The sequence below is a fragment of the Vigna unguiculata genome, chromosome 4 (assembly GCF_037176805.1).
Source record: "Vigna unguiculata cultivar grain cowpea cultivar isolate G323 ecotype 2 chromosome 4, ASM3717680v1, whole genome shotgun sequence".
Lineage (NCBI taxonomy): Eukaryota > Viridiplantae > Streptophyta > Magnoliopsida > Fabales > Fabaceae > Vigna > Vigna unguiculata.
Window position 1 is genome coordinate 44,443,041 of NC_140795.1, and position 15,559 is coordinate 44,458,599.

At 30.8% G+C, this 15,559-nt stretch overlaps 1 pseudogene; it reads right to left on the reverse strand.

Moving 5' to 3' along the window:
- Positions 1-1,256: 1,256 nt before the first annotated feature.
- On the reverse strand, positions 1,257-4,794 carry LOC114181478 (receptor-like protein EIX2; annotated as a pseudogene).
- Between the last annotated feature and the right edge of the window lie 10,765 nt (positions 4,795-15,559).

Sequence of the window (15,559 nt, forward strand, 5' to 3'; positions counted from 1 at the left end):
CCCTGTCAAAACCACATAAATTTCTAAAAGCCAAGGTGTGAAAAATGTAGTAACGTTGGTGGTTGAATCGAGTTTCATCAAATATAGAAAAGCATTTGAAATGATGTTATTGAGAAGAGTGACACTGGACTGCTTCATCAATTTTGATTAATATTTATGAACAATTGAAGACTATCATGTATGAAACAGAATTGACATTTTTCACAAAAAGTGACTGATTAACTTTTGGATTCCTATATCTCTAATTGTTAACTCTTGACAGATATATTGTTAACTCCATACCTTCTCAATACATAGATGGAGTCTGCAAATGGTCTTTCATAGAGGGCACAATAGATTATAGTTTTCAATGTTTCTCAAATGTTCACAATGTAATGATTTCAATGGTTTTTTTTATATATAGATATTAAGCACTTTCTCAATCCATTTATAAATTATAGAGGACAACACAAATCAATCAAACTAACCTATTTTATCCTGCATCTGCTTCCTTTCCATTACTACTTTTCTTTACTCTACCTCTTTCTTTCATGAATCACTTTTCTTTTATAAGCTTTTATTTATGGCATTCAACATTTACCTTTTAACAATGAAAACTGAAACTAATAATACCAATTAATGAAAGCAGTACTCCTCCGATTAATCCAATGTATGAGAATTTTTTACATATCTTTGATCAAATGTCTATCAAATGCAGACAAGAGAATTTTGCATATTCAACATAGAGTTCCAATGGGTGTCATTAGACCTTCATACCACAGTCTCATTTTTCTCCTGTTTATATGTAAAATGTTAAAATAAAATGGACTAAATTAAAAAAAATGAAGAGATAAAGTTAAAAAGGCTACATCCAAAACTAAATGTTCACAAAGTATTTGAATCTTGCTGTTGAGAAAGAAATTAGTCTTTTATAATGCCTTCAAATCTTGCTATTGAGAAAGAAATTGTAACCATCTATAAATTTCAATAGGAGTGCCTTTGAGTATCTAAAACCCAAGCAACTCATTAAATATATTGCTTCAATTCTTTTCAACAAGAGTTTTACATGGTTCAATTTAAGTTCACACTGTCTAAATTTTCTAACAACAGATTGCAATTTGTTAAATTAGCTAGAATTTATCCATAATAAGTTGCACATGTAGATTCTTTAGCTTTGAAATCCACTAGTAATTTAAATAAATAACACTCTCATATTTGAAAATAAATCAAACAAAACAGAAATTACCTGAAAATTTGATCAACTATGCAATACAGAGTAGTTCAAATTAACTTCCATGTTTTATAATAACTTTATTTCTCACCACATTAGATATATTGTACTGACATTAGAAAAAATATTGAAGTTTGAACCACACATGATCAAGGAAATGAAAATAGGCATAACGCCATGATCTACAAATGACCAGAGGACCAACTACTATCCAAAATCCCACCACAAATCCAAATGTCATACTCACATAAAATAAGTTCACTCCATGCCTATCATCACTCCCTTTGCCATTCTGATCATAGCTTTTGTCATTGGAGATGCAACTGATGGGTAGTGGTGGGCCACATAGATTGTTGCCAATAAAGTTTGAGGCATCAAAGGTTTGCAATTGAGTTCCTGTTGGAATTTTTCCATTCAAATGATTATAAGACAAGTCTAGCATGCTTAGAAAGCTCAAATTTGAAATGGTTGGAGGATTTCACCAGAAAGTTTATTCCTTGAAAAATCAATGGCCAACAATGATTCCATATTACCGATATTCTGTGGAATGTGACCACTAAATTGGTTGTGGGACAAGTTCAAAAACATCAAACCATTTAAATCTGTGACTTCTCTCGGTATTTCTCCTACTAATTTGTTATTCGACAAATCAATGCTTGTTACCAACCCGAGAAAGTTTTTGTATTCATCTCCTCTTCCTTTCAACCAAAGAAGAACACTGATTACAGGATAATCTGAATATTCAAATGTATAGTTTATAGCAGAACAATAGATAAGAGCATTTGTACTTTTGTTCATCTGTGTCATGGTCTTCAAACTGTTAAAACAAGTAGGTATGTTTCCAGTCAAATTATTTTGTGCAAAGTCTAACACTTGAAGAAGACTCATATCACATATTTTATTAGGAATATGACCCGAAAATCTATTTGATCGAAGGATAAGAACCTTCATATCTAAAAAACTTTCTCCAACCCAAGTTGGAATTGTTCCTGAAAAATTATTTTCTCCAAGATCCAACAAAATCAATTTATTGGTCTTTTTCAAAATTGTAGGAAATGTTCCCGAAAGCAAGTTTTTACGGATGCTTAATGATTCTAGCTCTATTAAGGAACTCATGGATTGGGGAATGTTTCCAACAAAATTATTATTTTGTAAATTTACATCCATTAGATATGGCCAGATGTCCCAACAATCTGGTATTTCCCCTGATAAGTTATTCGATGCAAGATTGAGAAATTCTAATTTCATTGGCTTCTCTTGACCTTTACATAAAAAATCATCCATGGATTTGGAGAATGAATTGCTTGAAAGGTCCAAAAAACCCACACCATTTGAAAGGTAAGGAAATTTGCCACTTAACTTATTTGCACTTAGATCAACACCAATTATAGATATTGGATTCTTTAAAGTAGTCTGAAGCTCACCATGGATATGATTATGAGAGAGATTTAGAAAAGAAGCTTCAGAAAATGTTTTCCAAAACCAATAGGGAATAGAATCCAAAATTCCCGTGTTAGGCATCGCTAAATAATTAAGTTTGTCTTGTGATTGAATCCATGAAGGAAAGTTGGGACCTAATTTCCAAGAGTTCATATCCAAATAAGTAAGTTGAAAAGTAGGATACCATTTTGGACCCACTTTTAAAGTCAAATTGTTTCCTGGTGCAAAAAACTCATACAAACTCGTAAGATTTGTTAGATGATCTTTCGTGACAACTCCTTCAAAATTATTATAACCAATATCAAGATATGACAATTCAGAGAGTGGTCTAAGACTTTCAAATGGATTTCCTCTAAGCTGATTATAGGATAGAGAAAGAGATCTTAGTGATGAACGTTTTCCGAGTGATATTGGGAGTTCTCCACCAATTTTGTTTTCATAAAAATTTAGTGTGGCAATATTTTTATAAACCTCAAATTGGTTTGTTAGATTACCTGAAATTTGAGAACTTCTAACTTCAAGTGTTTTGAGTCCATGGGAAATACAAGGAGCAAGAATATCTAAAATTTCATTAATGTGCTGATTGAGTTTGAGATATGAGAATTGTATCACCCTTAAGTTGCAAAGAGAACCAAAAGAAGTTGGAATTGGACCTTCAAGTTGATTGTTTGACATATCAAGTGTAACTAGAGAAGTCACATTTCCTAAGGCATCAGAAATATTTCCTTGTAGGTTGTTATATGATAGGTCCAAGAACTTGAGATGAGGAAAACTACTATAAAACCAATGAGGTATAGAAGATGAAAATGAATTTTCCTTCAAATCAAGATTTTCAAGAAGTGTGAGGTTTCGAAAATCATCAAGAATTGGACCTTCAAAGTTGTTAGCATATAAAAATAGAGAAACAAGTTTCTTCAGTCCAAATACCCACTTTGGAACAAATGAAATTGCAGAATGATAATAAACCTCAGAAAGATCAAGAGTGAGGAGAGACGAGAAGTTAAGAAATGATGGTTGATTGTAGTGAGGAAGTGTACATCTCGACAAATATAGGTGCATCAAAGAAGGAAGAGCTTGGAGGGTATGAAGCAATTGAAATGATTGGGATAGGTTTGCACCTCCTAAATCAAGATATTCAAGCTTTGTAAGCCTTGACAAGCAGTCAACATTTTTAGGAATCGAAGTTAGATCACTTCCAAGGTCAAGATACAACAAATTAGAGAGATTTCCAATTTGAGAGGGAAGTGTTCCATTGGCAGCACCGCTTAGGTCTAGATACACTAATTTAGAAAGATTTCCAATCTGAGGAGGAAAGTTGCCGATGAATTCAGAATAAGAGAGGTCCAAGTGAACTAAGGAGTTCATTGAACCAAGAGAAGAAGGAATTAGCATACCTCCTCTACGTGACCAAATGCTGCTCAATGTAAGATAACGAATTTTGGAAAGACTTGATAGCCAATTAATATTTTCAAGAAACAAAGATTCTTCATAATATCCACCTCTGAGGTGGAGGTGGAGTAAATTGGAGAGACTCCCTATCTGGGGAGGAATTGTTCCGTTGGCAACATAAGAGAGGTCAAGATAGAGCAAATTGGAGAGATTTCCAATCTGAGAAGGAATATTTCCCATGAATCCAGCATAAGAAAGATTGAGGTGTGTTAAAGAAGTTATTGTTGCAATGAAGGAAGGAATTGGAGTACTTGGAAAATGATTGCCGCTGAGATCCAAGTAATTCAAATGCTTCAAATCAACCAAACAAGGATTTATCTCTCCACCCAAGGCCCGTCTACTGTGATCTTCCAATGCTTCTTCGTAATCTTCGTAATATAATGGATAATCGAAATCAGGAAATGAAGTTCTGAGATGAAGCTCTGCAACATGAGATGTAAAGTTGTTGCAGACAACTCCATCCCACTCGCAGCAATTGGGATTCACAGAGACATTCCAAGAAGAAAGCCTATTTGAAGGATCTGTGAGATGATGCTTCAACTTCAACAGTGTCTCTCTCTCACTTCCAATGCATATCGTCTCTCTGCACACACTAAAAGTTGACATAAAAAGCGAATAAACAAACAGAACCATAAAAAAGGAGCAAGTCATTTTTAACCCAACTATTGTAAAGAAACAAGTGTTTTTTCATTACAAAGCAGTGGTTATGGGTTATGCTTACATACTAAATATCCTATTTATAGAGAGAGCTGCACCACCTTTTCATAGTTGCTCTATCCGTCTATCAATTTTAATTTCTATGCTAATTTTATAAAATCAAATTCACCTCTCAAAATCACTTTCATATTTTATCTTCTTTTTTTTTGCTTAGACCTTACAAAATATCAGCATTCCTCCTCCTCGTCTCCAGCCAAAAAGTTTAAATATTTTACATTCTTTGAGAATGTACTAAAGAAATAAACGATAATCATATATTTAAATAAACGGTTAACTTTTATTTAACCAAAAATTATTTTTATAATTAACTAACTCTTTAAATCACTTTTAATGTTCTACTCTTTGTTGCTTTATTTCTTCTGACTGAAAGCCAATAATTACTTTTTAAAATTAGTATTCAAATCCATTTTAAAAACTCTCTTCATAAATTTTGTACACTAAAATGTATTTTTATTAACCATTATTCAGTTATACGCTATCTATTTAACAATTTAAATTTTATACACTAAAATGTTAAAATCAATTTAAAGGACGAGAAGCAACGTAATTGTAATTTAGGTGCTAAAAAAGTATGAACGGATTGTTTGAATTGTAAGTTTCTACACAAAATGTTGGCATTCAAAAAGTCTCTGTCTTTATGTCATTTGGTTTACTTATGCTACAATATTCTTCTTCCACTCCTTTTCTTGCTTTTCATTATTTTTATTTGAAGGAATGATTTTGTTTATCGTATTTAAACAGACACCAAAAGTTATATTTAATTAAAGTAATGTTTTATTAACTCTTTTCTACAATTTAAATGTGTTTTTAGTTTACATGGATTTCTTATTCCTCGTCCATATTATAAGTTAGAAAATTAAGCATACTAAAAACAATAGAAAGAAAAAAAATAGAAGTATTCCAACCCATTTTATGAGTTACGAAATTAGGACATCGTGACAAGAAATTCTGAAAATGAAATCAAAAGACTTTTAAAGTCCTATCCATTATATGTTACAAAATTACACACCACACATAAATCATAAAATCAAAAGTTATATTTATTTTCGTCATTTAATCTATTATATGAAAATGTACAAAGAAATAAACCAGAATCATATATTTAAACAAGTTAACTTTTTTCAATCAAAATAATTTTGCAATTAACTAACTTCTTAAATCACTTTTGATGTTATTATTTTATTTAGCTTGATTTCTTCTAATTAATTGACAACAAAGAATTATTTTATAAAATTAATATTCAAATATATTTAAAGAATCTTTATAAACCGTCACACTAAATGTATTATCGCTGCCACATTTCTAAAAGTCTCTCTTTTTGTTTCTTTCTCTTTTTGCTTTTTTTTTTTATTTATAAAATTTGAAAGAGCTTGACTATAAATATCTAATTCATTGTTTGACTCAGTCTTAGCCATTCACTTCACACTCACTCACTCCAATATCAGGCCAAGCCATGAAGCTTTTTTTTCTTTCTTATGTGCTGGAATATTCTATGCTGTAGCAAACAAGAAGAAAAATACAAGTCATAAAAAACCCTAACTTGTAAAGATTTTTTATTTTTTTTCTTTTATTCAACTTTTTGTTTTCACTATCAATTATTTGAAAGAGTTATTGGCGTAAAGTGTTGGAAATATCTAATATAATTTATAAAATATATAATTAAAATATTATCTTATAATTATTTATATTTTTTTAGAATTTTAATTTTACGGGTAAATATTATTTATGGTTAATGATTATATTTTTTATTACGAATTAATATTTTATTTAATCAAATTTATTATAATTGTTTTGTATTTTTATCTATATTATCTTTTAAGACATTGATGTTCATAAAAGATTCAGAGAAGTACATGTCATGTGCAGTAGGCATTTTTCTCTAAGGACAATGCTCTGCGTGTCTCAACCCATGATATTTTTATTTCCTTTCCTCATTTACTTGTTATATCTTATTGTTATAAGAATTGTTGGGTTCGATTAATATTCTTTCATTCATATACATGTCAATATTATTATTGTTCTAATAATTATTATTACATTATTCATATTTTTATTATTATTAGTACTATTTATATAATCATTTTCTAACATTATTAGAGAGAAAAACTTATTCATTTCTAACATTAAAGACAATATAGAACAGAAGACTGAAAATATTTTTTTATATGAAATAATGTGTATTATAGTTATAACTAAATCAGTCTCAACTAAGCCTAAAAAATTATATATAATTGTTTTTATTTATATTGATAACAATAAATGAAACTATAGATAAATTAAATTTTGGCTCAGTGATTTTGTTTGTTGTGATGTCTACAGATAATGTTTTTTTCTATTATATTAATCTATACTTTAATATCTTCTACTCTTACAATGGATAAATAGAGATGTTCTAGCTCATGAATATATTTCAAGTGTTTTGTATGAAAACAATTATAAAATAATTTGTCGTACTAAAATTACTATTGAGTTATGAAACTATGCATTTGCAAGAAAAAAAGTTTATATTAATATATATATATATATATATATATATATATATATATATATATATATATATATGACTGATAATAATATTTTTATAAGATTTATTAACTTAAAAATATTGTTTATGACATTGAAATTAAAATGAATTATTTTAATTGACATCATGTTTATGATCATGTGTGTGCTGAAAAAAAAATTCATTTTAAAAATTGAGGTGATGGTCAAGTAAAATTAAATTTGTCTTCTAAAAGTCATCTGTTTTTTTAAAATGAAAATCTCATTTTTATGAATTTAGAAACTTTCTTACTGCTCAACAAGGTTATAAAGTGGTTTTTTTATTACAATGAATTATTATTTCTAGACATGTGATTTAGTTGGTAAATGATATATTTGTGATGATTTATTTGAGTTAGTACTTTTATCTTGTAATAAAATATTTAGTAATTTTTCTTTGATCATTACAAACATAAGTTGTGATATATATATATATATATATATATATATATATATATATATATATACTATTATTAGAAATGTTGAGAAGTTTGGTTAGAGATTATTCAAATTATATAATTTTGAGGTACAAAATTAATTAAAAAGGAAAGTGATGAATATATGTCTTTAGAAATGAGAATACATGTCTTTATAAATGAGATTTTGTGTGAAACTAATAATATTATTTCTTAAGTAACATCTTTATATAGTGTATAGTACTAATCTAATGATACTGCGAAAGACAAAAAATGTTTTAATATGGTTAATGTTATTCTACAAGTTCTAGCATGCTTAAAATGATATAAGATGAAACTTTATATTTTGTTTGTCATATCCTCAAATATATTTTCTTACAAAAGGTTGTGATAAAACTCTTATGAATTAAAAAAAAAAAAAAGGAGAACCAGATTTAAAATAATTCAATGTATGGAGATATCTTGCAATGATTAATATACCTCTTAATAAAAATAAATAAAATCTATTCGTTATATATTCTAAAGTAGATGAAAATATACCTCTAGTACTATTTTGTCATCTAGTAATAATATTTTTTGTGATTCTTCTAGTTATGACAATATGTTCAATTTATAAAGATTATTGAAAGATATATTAATGTAAATTACATATTGATTCTGGTGACACAAAATTAATTACTAGTTATGGTTATGTTTTAATCTTGGACAGAGGTCTACTATAATGGAAATATGTTTAAAAGAAACTGTTGCTCTATCGTAATCTATTATATAAGCATCAATGATTCCTATTTTCAATATATTTGATAATCAAATTATTATATTTAAAGTTTATATTAAAAATGTCAATGAAAAGAATTGACAAATAAGAATGGGAGACAAAGTTTAAATATTATTCATTCTTTGAAGATGTACTAAAGAAATAAACCATAATCATATATTTAAATAAACAGTTAACTTTTATTTAACCAAAATAATTCTTACAATTAACTAACTCCCTAAATCACTTTTAATTTTCTACTTTTTGTAGCTTGATTTCTTCTTACCCAAAGCCAATAATTACTTGAATCCAATTTACAAACACTCTTCATAAATAGTGAACTCAGTGGCGGATTTTAATAGGGGCAGGGAGGTGCCCCGCCCCTCCAAAATTTTAATTTTTTTAATTTATAATATATATATATATATATTTAAAATTTATTAAATTATAGGTAATATATTTTAGAAATTGATGAAAATTAAATTGTGTATTTTTCCATTTATTTTATAAAGCACAAAATTTAGTGTTAATAAATAATAAAACATAAAATTAAATTTAAAAAAGAATAAAAATATTTAAGCTTAATTTTTTTTGGTTCATCTTTTTGTCAAAAATTGATCATACGATAATGTTAATTACACCAACAAAGCAAACCATATATTAAGAGTTTCAATTTTAATAAAAAAAAGTCATTGATCTATTTTAAAAAATTTAACGAAATTTATCGTAAAAGATCAAATTATATCAATTTTTCAATAATTGGGACCAAATTAAAACTAAAAAAACTGGAGGATCAATTTAACATTTTAAAACCAAAACATGAATCAAAAGAGTAATTAAACCAAATATTTTTTAAGATAATTTTTATTTTCTTTCTCATTATCTTTTTAGTTCTTCACAATTTGTAATAATTTCTCACTCTAATATTATAATCATTTCTTACTCTCATGTTTTCTTTATGTTCTTGAAGAAAACAAAAAGTTAGATACAAACTCATTATTTTTGCTCTCGTTTCTCATTTATCACATCCCTTTCTTGTCTCTTGTCTCAATAACGAAAAAAACATTATTTTTTATCTCATGAGCTTTTTTGTATATTCATTTTTTTTATGAATATAGAAGAAAAATAAATAATGTATTATGTATTTTTTCATAACCGATTTTTAATTATGATTTGATTATAATATATTTTTCTTTTAATAATTATGTGTCTCAATTATAAAAAAAATACCATGATAAATTATTTTTTAATGTTATTTACAAAAGACAAGTATATTGATAAAAAATAAAAGAATAAATTAATTTTTTAAAAGTTATAAAAAAGAAACTATTGATGAAAAGAAGATAAACTCTATTTCTTCACATATTTTGAAGCATTAGACTAATTATCAATTCAGTTAGAGAATTCATTTCTTATAACATTATACTAATGATCGAATCTAATAATCTCAAAATTATATTACTTTATCCCCTCCAACATTTTTTGTCAAGATTCGCTACTGGTCTCACTAGTATCTTACCTATATTTCTGAATGTCTCTATTGTTGGCTCCACTTTCTTTTTCTCTTTGTTTTCTAATTAACTTATCATATGTACAATATTAATAACCCAACTTATTGTTTGACATAGTCTTAGCCTTTCACTCTCATACTCACTAATTCATATATTATGGTTTCTTTTTCAAATTTTATTTACTTATATGCGCTAGGAAAGAGGAATAAATTAATATACAAGTCATCAAAATATCTAACTTACAATTTTTTTTTCTTTTATACATTATACAAGTCATATTACTCGACAAAGTTATTATTTAGTCTATTTTAAGTGCAATGTTACAATTTTTTTTCACATAATATTAATTATTAGGGAGACCAAAAAAGTGTAAAATACTTGTCTAAATTTTACATTTATGGCTTAGTTTGATTTTTTCTTTTTAAAGTTTGGACATATTTTTCACATATGCCACATTTCACACAAAAATAAAATAGAACGATCGGAAAAGTATTGAATATTTTCAAAAATATTATCCGTCTCTCATCCTTATATCATAATCGTCACTTTTAAAACTTTAATTTATTAAGAAAAAAATGGCAGAATATTTCATACAATTTTTTACATGAAAGGAGAACATTTCTCCACTTTTGTTTGAACTGTGTAGTAAAAGAATTTTTTGTATAATGTTAAAAGAATGACACTTGACGTTAATAATAACACGTGTCCATCGGCGGACTTTTTTTGTTAACACAGGAGAATTAGCACTTTTCCAATTTTTTTTTTATATTTTAAAATTATATTTATATATTATTTATATTAATTTTCTTAAATATTTTCTTAAAAAACCTCATGTATATATAGTTTATTCTCTCTTTTCTTTTTCTTTTGTACTTCTATTACTTTTTTATCTCTCCTTTCCTTTTTGAATTTTTATCTTTAATCTCTTTAACTTTTTAAAATACAATTACACTACAGTGAAATTGATGAGTTAAAAAATATTTTGAATAAATTTATTTTTACCTTTTTTTAAGAATTTTCTTCTTGTATGTAATAAATTTGTTTAGTGTGTATCATGGGACAATGATAAATTTATCTTTTTTCTAAATAGGTGAGAGTTGTTAAATTAATATTAGAAAAATTATAATAAAAAAAATTGATCTTTTGAAGAGGAAGGCTCAACACGAAAAAAAAAAAAAAAGCATTTGTGTTGATTAAACTTAAAAAATTTAATGAGAATCCAAGAATTAAAAACAATAAAAAACAATTATATGAAGTTTTAAAATTATATGTAATGAATTTGAAAAAAAAAATCTAATTTAACACCTCTAAATTTTTTTCTAAGTTTTGCCACTCCACGTGCCAGTGTCCTATCGCACAATACCGAATGTCATACCAAAGGCTTGACATGTGATAATAAATTTTTTTACAAAAAATTATATTAAGGAATTAAAAGAAAATTAAGAAAAAAAACTACATATATTGACACTATAAGAATTTATAATTTTAATTGGGGTTTATTATCTCGAGTTATAATAACCTCCACTAAAATATATACATAATTGGGGTTTTTTAAACCCTCACTAAGTATAAGGGGTTTTGTGACTATCGCAACGAAATGGCGACGGGACGACGAACCAAAAAATAAAATTGTAAAAACAGAGATTGGAGTCGCCACCATAATTTATTCTGAAAAATTACAGAAAAACCAAAATAAATAAGACAGGGTGTTAAGACTTTGGCAAGTGTACCAAGTCGCGCAAGTAGTAACCGGTAAGACCGGGATATCGTTTCCCAAGAGACTCGTGTATACTAATTAATTGCGTAATTAGTGACTAATTTAAACTAATGAATAAATCCATATTTTGAGTTTTAATGTATGAAATTAAACTTTGCATAAATAATTAAAATTGAACTTTGAAAGTTAAAGGCACTTAGTGAGTGGAAAAGATTAGAAATGATATGACTTGATATTGCCGGGGTTAGAATTCACCAACTATGCTCTCATGCAACTACAATTTAACATCCTCTTCATTAATATGCTAATGCCAACCCACAAAATTACTCAAACCCTAATTCCTTAAAAGATTGAGCCTAAATTTCCTTATTAAAAGTCAATTCCTTGAACTCTTAATAAGCAAATTTGCTTTATGCACAAGGGTTTAAGACAACCAATGGGTCAAGCCCCATTCCTAGGTACAAGCTCCATTGAGTTCTCTTATTCCAAATCTAGGTTTCACAAGATATTTTCACACCCCATGAACCAAAAATCATGCAAGAGATGGCTAAATCAATGCAAGCTTTAAGTGAAGAAATAAGAAGACTAGCAATTAATGAAAGAGTCATATATATAATCAAAACATTTGCATTTACACAAGAGTTTCGTGGCTACATCTAACCCCAACAAAAATGGGTTTAGCTCTCCATTGCCATGGAGAGCTCAAGCTTAAAAATGGAAGAGATGGAAGAGAAAGAGATACAAAGAGGAAGATGGAGCTGTTCCCACAAGCCCTAGCACTCCTCCAAGCTCTCCAAATGTGTTCTTCGTGCCTCCAAAATGCCAAAGATCAGATTCCCTCCGCGAAAACAGAAGAAAAAGGGGTCACTTGACACATCAGCGAAAAAGGGCGCCTGGCGGAAGGGTCTCACCGCCAGGCGCAAGCCACCAAACAGTGGGCAATTCTTCCCGCTACCGCCCGGCGGTGACTAAGTGCCGCCAGGCGGTGACTACAGTAGCGCCTGTCTGGCGCTTGGCTGACGCGTGGCTGGCGGTCTGTTCCGCCTGGCGCTGGCTTCGCGTCGCCAGGCGCTTCCTGTTGACATTTTTCTTCTCTCTTTGCTATTCCGGGTCACTCATTAGTCTGGATTTTAGGAACAAAGCTTCCCATCTACAAAAAGGACACAAAAATGGGGATTAGTAATATATTTAGATCAATGTAACCCACAATGTATTTATTTACAAAAGTAAGGTAAAATTGAGGATTAAGTAGGTTAAAAGCTTTGGAAGAGATGATTTTGCTAATGAAATATAGCTTGGATAATGGTAAAAATTAACATTATCAACTCCCCCAAACTTAAAACCTTGCTTGTCCTCAAGCAAAAAGGTAACTTGGCCTAGATGAACAACACAATTGCAATGATCTAGCAAATCAAGAAAACATATGTCAATTGTGCCTGCTCTTATTTGAAAGATTGTGTAGCACATGTGTTTCATTAGCAAGGCAAACTAAAGCTATGGTGTTCACAAAACAAAAATATCACAAGTGCATGCAAGAGTTTATAAGGGATCAACAATCATGGCAAAATGTTTCCTTGATCAATGGGAACCACTTCTCACAAGAACAAGTGTTTCACTCAAGCCCACTAGTGTATGGATATAAACAACATTCTCTCTGCCATCACAATGTCACACAATTTAACTTTGCTTTTTGTTCAAAATGTCTAAGACTTTCACAAGCATGCTATCATCACAAGGTCTTTTATGGCTTGTATCGTGGCTAGGCTAAGAAGGAATTTGGTTTTTCAGGATAACAAAAGTACCTTGAGCTAAGAGAGCAACTAATCAAATCATGAAAGTATTTTTCTCCCTTCTCTATTGAACCAAGGAAACCAATTCCCAACCTGCTTTCACCAATTTCCTTTTCTTTTCTTTTTCTCTTTTTTTTTTTTTTTTTTTTGAATTGAATGAACCAAAAACTTTACAAATTTTCTCATGCTCCCTTGTTTTAGCAATAATTCCCCCAAACTTGAACCATACTCATGACTAACAATCATTTGCTCTCTCAAGCTCAAAGTAAGGTAGTCAATATCTTCACTATGCTCAAGGTTCAAGGAATGGTACATATTATCTTTAAGGCTCAAATAAGACTCAAAGGATTTGCACAAGAAATCAACTTAAAAAGGATTGGCTCAATTATGTAAAGAAAAAGAAAGATGGCCTTGATCACCTGTAGCATGCAAGTAAATGAATAGCAAATGAACTCAAGCAAAGTCAATTATGAGTTCACAGTGATAACATTCACACAAATCAACTCTGGGGCACAACCTCTCACAGGGTATTTGGGTTCCACACTTGTCAACATATGCCAAAATCATTGATCACAATTAAACTCAAGCATCACTATATCAAAATGAGAACAACCACAAGCTCATGCTCCGAAGCCAATTCAACATCATTTCATAACAAGCACAAAAGATGATCATGAAAAGTAGTAATTCAATGCAAAAGATTAGTTCACCACAACCAAGTTACGAAGTTCTACACTATGCTAAAAAGTTCAAAACTATCAAAAGAAAGTTAAGACTGAAAACTAAAAGCATAAAATAAATCAGGACTATCAACAAAACAAGTCCTGCAAAAAGTGAATCATTCTCTCCACGTGCTCAGGCGTCATCCTCGCCCTCTTCGTCTAGATCTTCCTCCTCATACTCTGCAGCAGCTGAGGCTCCACCTCCTCCAGTAGTATTGGCCTGGGCCCCAGGCCAAGCAACAGTGGCAGCAAATTCCTCAGTTGATGGGGTGTGCAACTCAGGAATAGTTAGGGAGATGCCCCTAAGCATGTCAGCATTGGCCATCCCCATCCGGTATAAGGCCTGCATCTGGGGTTCCAGGAGCTGAAGGTGATCGAGCTTGGCCTCCAAAGCCTGCAACCGCATGTCAATGGTGGGAGTTGCCTCGGGCTCGGGCTCTGGCTCAGCTTCTGGCTGTGGCTGATGGCGCCTCCTGGGTCTGGGAGCAACTGAGTAGAACCTCTGAAAATATGAAAAGTCCAGGTCCTGCGTTGCTTTCTCCAACGGGGGTACAGAAATATCCACCCCTGCCAGGCTGCAAAGATGGGTGATGAGAGAGGGATGGCCAAGAGCGACCTTGCCAGCGGCGTTGGCACACCGGTGGATCTCATTTGCAATAAACTGCCCTACATCCATCACCCGACCTGTCAGGATGGTATACAGAATGGTGGCGCGTCCCTCCGTAAGATCAGACACATGGGAGCACGGGGAGATGTTTGCGTGCACAAATGCTGACCAGAAGCGGGCCAAGGGGTGAAGGGAACCTCTCTGAATCGTACCCCTGTGAAATCCTTCACCCGCCAAGCAGAGTGCTTGAAGCAGCTCTCCAGGCGCCACGCCCTCATCTTCCAACACTGAAAACTGGCACTCCACATCATCAGCCAGCTGGGTGCCCAAAAACTCATTGATCGTGTCAGCATCAAAGGGCACCCTTTTCCCCCGCACATAACTGAGAAAGGTGGGGGTTGCTGAGGTGGTAACCTTAGCATTAGCATAAAATTCCTTCACCAAGGTTACACTAAAATTGCTAGGATAGCTACCCAGCCTTTCCCAGCCACGCCTGATCAACTCCAGCTGAAATTCGTTGACCTCCCCAGGCTTGAGAATCACTTTCCTCTCTGCCACCAACTTCCGTTGCATGACCACTTGGAAGCGGTCCTCATTATCCTTTGTGAGGAAGTAGTGAGAGTAAATTCTCTCCTTTCGCTTTTGCCCTTGTAAAGGGTTGCCAACGGTGGTCTTCATTCTT